We start from the raw sequence: 6,736 nt of genomic DNA, 5'->3' as shown, positions 1-6,736 counted from the left end.
AAGTGTGCCCGCCAAACGAGCTGTTTTCGTTATTTTCATCGTTCACGAAATTAGTACGAATGGTAGCTCTAGTTCGAAGATTCCACTACAACACCAACCCGAAAACTCGGAATGCGAAACGCACGGGTTTCTTGTCGACTGTCGAACTAGATCAAAGTACCGAACAATTGGTGAAGATCGCCCAGGAGGAACGGTTTTCACAGGATATCGCGGAAGTGATTCGCGATGGGCAAGTTAAAAAGAACTCCCGACTGAAGGCACTTCTTCCTCGATTGGTGAACGGCATATTACGTGTCGGTGGCCGGCTGAGGAACGCTCCAGTTACGTACAACCAACGCCATCCAATGATACTTCCAGATAGGCATCCGCTGACAGAAATGATTCTGAGGTTCTACCACCTCAACAACCTCCACGCTGGACCACAGTTAATAACAGCCGCAGTTCGGGAGCGATTCTGGCCACTTCGTATCCGCGACCAAGCACGACAAGTGGTGCATTCGTGCCTAAGATGTTTCCGCTGCAAACCTGAAGTTATGGAACAGCTAATGGGAGAATTGCCATCAGAAAGGGTTACTCCTACGCTACCATTTCTCCGCTCCGGAGTTGACTACTGTGGGCCCTTTTTCTACCGTACCAGCAGAAAAGGAGTTCCGATAAGGTGCTACGTCGCCATCTTCATATGTATGGTGACGAAGGCAGTCCACGTCGAATGTGTAGCCGATTTGTCCACTAGTGCGTTTATTGCCGCCCTTCGCCGGTTCGTTGCCCGACGGGGTAAGCCACAACTAATTGAGTGCGATAATGCACTGAACTTCAGAGGAGCTAAGCGCGAGCTGGATGAACTCATCCGTCTTTTCGGATCTCAACAACATCAACATCTAGTAACCACCAGCTGCGCTGAAGACGGTATCACGTTTATATATAAGTTTATACCACCGAGATCTCCGAATTTCGGCGGCCTCTGGGAGGCTGCCGTCAAGTCTCTCAAGAAGCATCTCCGCTGCACTCTTTCGAACACTATCCTATCTTTGGATGAATTCCAGACCTCACTCAAATTGAAGCCTGTCTCAATTCTCGTCCACTAACCCAGCTAACTGCAGATCCCAATGACCTGGAGGTGGTCACACCAGGGCACTTTTTGGTCCATCGGTCACTCATCACGATGCCTGAGCCAAGCCTGGCTGATGTACCGATGAACAGGCTCGACAGGTATCAGCAGACCCAAGAGTACGTCCGTCGGATTTGGAGGCAGTGGCAGTCCGATTACCTCTCTGGTTTGCAACCGCGAACACATTGGACTCGCCAGCGCGACAACGTCAATGTGGGTACGATGGTCTTGCTGAAGGACGACAACCTTCCACCCCTCAAGTGGAGACTAGGACGAGTGACGCAGGTGTTCAGAGGAGACGACAACTACGTGCGAGTCGTGACGGTCCGGACACAAGATGGCGAATTCCGGCGTGCGATCACGAAGATTTGCGTCTTACCCATTCAGCAACCCGGCGGTGACCCAATCGCTGACGAACCTGAAGGGAATTAGTATACTTCCAACAATCGCAGTGTTTACCACTGCGCAACGCCGGGGGGTCGAAAGACATCCCATCCATGTAAGTCTATGTTTTATATTGATTTTCAAAAAGCTAATGGAATGTTTCATCCTCCATAATTTCCCGACGACGACGTCTGCTGCTGCTGCTGCAAGTTCTTGATTCTATGCTAACCAATGATCTAATGTTGTACCCAAACGCATCCACTATTTGTCGGAGAGACTAGTGGTTCTGCAACAGGGGAAGCTATGATCAAAGGAAGCAAGATCAACTCGGGCTTGGATTCCGCTCTAAACTGAAGGATGTCACGTTATCTACACCCGCAATCGCACTCGCCCTTGGAGGAAAGTCGTTCAACAACGCACAAGTACGCTCAGTAGCTAGGTGCCAACGATCATCGTCCGTTTGCGGACCCGCGGAGGCCGGTAGCCTCCAACCAAGTTAAGTGTTGTTTTTATTCTCAAATATTGTTGAAAAAGCCGCCTATGTTTTGTTCCAGAGAATTACCAGCCATCGAGGGTGTCAACGAGGCCACCCACCCGACGAAGAGCACGTGCGACGAAGTGATGACTCCTACACCACCATACATCGATAAACCAAGCACGATCGAGGTCACTAAGTGTTTCCGACAACGCACATGGCTATCGACGAAGATCCCACGAGTAGAAGTAAACAACCCGAAGCAGACTCCCGACAGCAGACGAAGTGCGGCGCAGCAAGACCACTGGACACTACAAGATCCTCAAACGAAGACAGTGACGTCAAGCAAGCAGCAATCGAAACCAGACTTTCTAAAGTGAATTCCGAACCATGAATTGAAAAATGAAATTAACGTACATTAAGAGTAGAATAGGTACAGTTAGGCTAACGAGCATTGAATTCTAAGCGATAAGCAAGAAGAAGATTTGTTAAAAAAGCGCATTTTTAACGGTGGCCGGTATGTTCACGCATAACGTGAATTTTGAGCCAGTCTAACTGCTCGAAAACCAATTATAGAGTCAGCCTGTTCTTTCCCATAGATCAGCAGCAGTCCGTCGCAGCATCCGATAATGCTGCCGATAGTGATCTGCAAGATAGCTAGATTTTTGCGAATAATTTGTCCACTCATCTTTCCGCTTTACGAGATAAAGCCGAAGGATGGACCAGAAAATCCCTCAGTTATTATCCAAACGCAGAATATACCAGATCACATCACGCCGAATATCGTTGTTCTTATAATCGACGGAGTAATAAAGTTGTGTCGTTCAAACTCCAATCAAGAACACTGATTCCCCAGTTCGAAGTTCCCTGATCGCGGTAACAAGCATATTTTCCTAACAAATGGAAAAATGCTAAGGTTGTTCCAATTTTAAAACCAGACAAAAATCCTGCAGAAACTTCTAGCTATCGTCCAATCAGTTTGCTCTCCTCCATCAGTAAACTCTTTGAAAAGGTCATTTTGAACAGAATGATGACCCACATCAACGAAAATTCAGTTTTTGCCAATGAACAGTTTAGATTCCACCATGGACATTCGACCAATCATCAACTTTTACGTGTAACAAATTTGATCCATTTCAACAAATCTGAAGGCTATTCTACTGGTCTTGCTCTTCTAGACATAGAAAAAGTATTCGACAGTGTTTGGCATGAAGGTTTGATTGTAAAATTGAAAAAACTTTAATTTTCCAACATACATTGTTAGAATAATTCAAAGTTATCTGTCAAATCGTACACTTCAGGTTAATTATCAAAACATCAAATCTGAAAGACTTTCTGTAAGAGCAGGTGTTCCCCAAGGTAACATTTTGGGCCTCTCCGCCAAAGGACATAGTCTGCGTGTCATCTGTAGTCGATTGCAAAAAAGTTTGGATACTTTTTCTTCATACTTGCAAAAATGGAAGATTTCTCCTAATGCTTCCAAAACTCAACTTATAATATTCCCACATAAACCGAAAGCTCTTTATTTGAAACCTTCAAGTAGACATGTTGTCACGATGAGAGGGGTTCCAATAAATTGGTCAGATGAAGTTAAGTATCTAGGAATCAAGCTGGATAATAATTTAACTTTCAAAAATCACATTGAGGGCATTCAAGCCAAATGTAATAAATATGTAAAATGTCTCTATCCCCTTATCAATAGAAAATCAAAACTTTTTCATAAGAACAAGCTTTTGATATTCAAAAAAATTTTCAGGCCAGCCATGTTGTATGCTGTACCAATATGGACTAGCTGTTGTGATACCATGAAGAAAGCTCTGCAGAGAATACAAAATGAAATTTTGAAAATGATTCTGAAGCTTCCTCCCTGGTATAGTAACAATGAGTTACATAGAATATCCAATGTTGAAACGTTGGAGCAAATGTCAAATAAAATCATTTATCATTTCTGGCAAAAATCGTTACAATCTCTATTGCCACGATTAATGCGTTATATGTTTAGGTTGAGTTAAGTTAAGTAAATTGAAAACGTTATTTTTTTTCTCTTATAAACAGGTGAAATCAACTCTCCTATAAAAAATCAGAACTGCTATGCCAAATGAAATGTAATATGTTGTTAACAAAATGTTAATAAAATCTTAAATTTGTTTTACCAAATTAGGATGATGGTGTTGTCTAATAACACAGAACACCTAGATATAAGAAATGAATGTAATGTTTGGAATGATACTAATAAAGAAATTTAAAAAAAAAAACTGAAATGCAAGCATTATCTATAAATTTTCCACAATACCTCTTAAAGTGAGGAGGCTGCTATTCTACTCATTTGTCATGAAAACATTATATGTCTACTTACCAGTCACCTACTTACGTGTTTGGAACATTTTCTGAAATTTCTCCATAGCATTTTCCACATAAACCTATATCGTCTTTGAACCATTTTCAAATTACCACCGAAAAATGCTGAAAATTTCACATAAAACTATTTCCATCGTATAGTTGAAAAAAAATACCCGTCTCCCATTCTTTTCATTTTCATTTTTTTTTTGCGGTGAAATTGGTACAACCGTTCCAAAAATTGAGCAAAAATGTATTGTTTACTACTCCCATGGATTTTTGATAAAATCTCGGAAAAGAATCATTACCGAAGTCGTACTGCTATTTTAATATCACTGAACCGTTCGGTATTTTAACGGAAAAATCAAAACTGAGTGTGAAAGTCAAATAAAAGGCCCAAACGCAAAGGAGTTTAAGTGACTACAATCCGTAGTTGCACAGAGATTTGCTAACTATTCTTAATCTGAACAAATCGATAAAATTTTAAAATCAATAACGGCGCCGTCACGTCTTTTTTTGTTCACAGGGGAAGTGAAGGAATGTTCGTTAGACAACCCTTGTTACTAGAGATCTAGAACAGCTCTGCATCTCCACAGTTGTCTTGGAGTCAATGTTTGGTGATGCGATTCATGATTTAATCACCGGTTAAGCGTGGAAAAATATAACACAAATATTAACAATAACTTTTTTGTTTCCTTCAACAGCTCCGCCTTTCGTCACTGCAACACACATGCCCCATATCAATGATCACCCTACAACTGAATTTCCAACACGCCCACCACCAGCCTCTCCCGACAACGCGTTTCTTCCCGAAGTGACTACAACGACAGGAATATCTAATAATTGCTTGCTATCACTAGTGGGATGTGGGAAGTTATTTTCATTTCTCACAATATGTTGATGTAATAGATTTGTGATACCATGTGTCATAGAGATCCTGAAAAACTGTGTGTATCAATGATGATAAAATAAAGCAATATTTCCGTAAAGACGCCATTCCCCGCTCATTTAAAAAGATTCCAAAATGTTAAAAACTGTCAAAAATCGGATGTTCGATATGTTTCACAACTTTTTGCGCTAGATGCAAGATAAAATATTTATTTTTGTAGGAAAAATGTTGAAAAGTGAAAAATCTATAATGGTACCGAATAAAATGTATGTCAATGATACATGTTTAGGGCGCCATTCACCGCTCTGGCAGCTAAGAAGCATTTTTTGAACTGCCATAATAAAATCATTGTTAAACTCATATATGTACCGCGTAAAACAAGTGTAACGTAATATCGGGAACAAGTCGTCGAGGCGCCTGCAAACTGAAAGTCGACCTCCACCGGAATCACAGGACGGACCTCAGCATCTGCCCGGATAACATCGGTTCGGGCTATCTTCTGCCGCCTGGGAAACTTCATCGGAGTAGGATAGATCCAACGTCGGGGCAACTCAAAGTAGTACGAGCGTATCATCGGCTTGAGTCGTCAGAGCGCCAGTAAACCGGAAGCCATCCAAACCGGAATCGCTGGATCGACTTCGGCCCTCTACCGGCCAACAATGGAATATATTTTTTATTTATTTATGGAGGTTTTAAATCAACTGGTTCATTCACCTCCTTAGAAGATATTGTGTTTGCAACTTATCATATTATTAACATTTTTTGAAGAATTTCAGTATCTAAACTTCTTCATGCTTGTTGTTTCCTCAGGCTATTGCGAAATCACTATTGATACCCAAGTAAAGCCGTTGGTCCCGAGATGAACTAGCACAGGGCTAAAAATCTCGTTAATAAAGTCAAACCAACCAACCAACCACTATTGATACCTAGCTTTTCACGTATATTGTCGTATTTTATGCAATTTGACACGTCGTCGAACATATAACTGCAAGTTCAATGTGGCAAACGTCACAATTTTTTGAAATTAATTTGTTATACAAATGCACTTTTGTCAACCTAGTGTGACCGATTCTAAGTCGAGTCAAGACGCGTTGCTCATATCGATCTTCTCTATCGTTCCACTTCTTGGTAGTTGTTTTATATCGTTTAAAGAACGTTGGGCGGTGTGATTCCCAGGTTGCTTGGTCGCAGGCTGAAATAGATGGTGAGCCCAGTTGATAACATCAGTGGCAGGTATCTTAACTTGTACTAGATGTGATATTTTTCCTCGATGGGCCGCATGATCAGCATCTTTGTTTCCGCTAATACCGGAATGTCCTGGAATCCAGCAGAAAGTAACGTCCTTATGGACCTATGCACGGTTTCGCTAATTTGACGTTTAAGCGGTGCCGTGTTATTTATGGGCCATGGAAACCAGTGAATTCGGCACCGCCCAAACGTCAAATTAGTGAACTCGTGCATTGGTCCTTCCTTCCTTAGAGGGCGCGTTTTGCCCCCAGTTACCCTACCTAAAGTTTTAAGAAAAGTGAGTGCTAACCGTAAA

This window comes from Aedes aegypti, chromosome 3 (genome assembly GCF_002204515.2).
Source record: "Aedes aegypti strain LVP_AGWG chromosome 3, AaegL5.0 Primary Assembly, whole genome shotgun sequence".
Taxonomy (NCBI): domain Eukaryota; kingdom Metazoa; phylum Arthropoda; class Insecta; order Diptera; family Culicidae; genus Aedes; species Aedes aegypti.
This window is presented reverse-complemented; position numbering follows the sequence as displayed.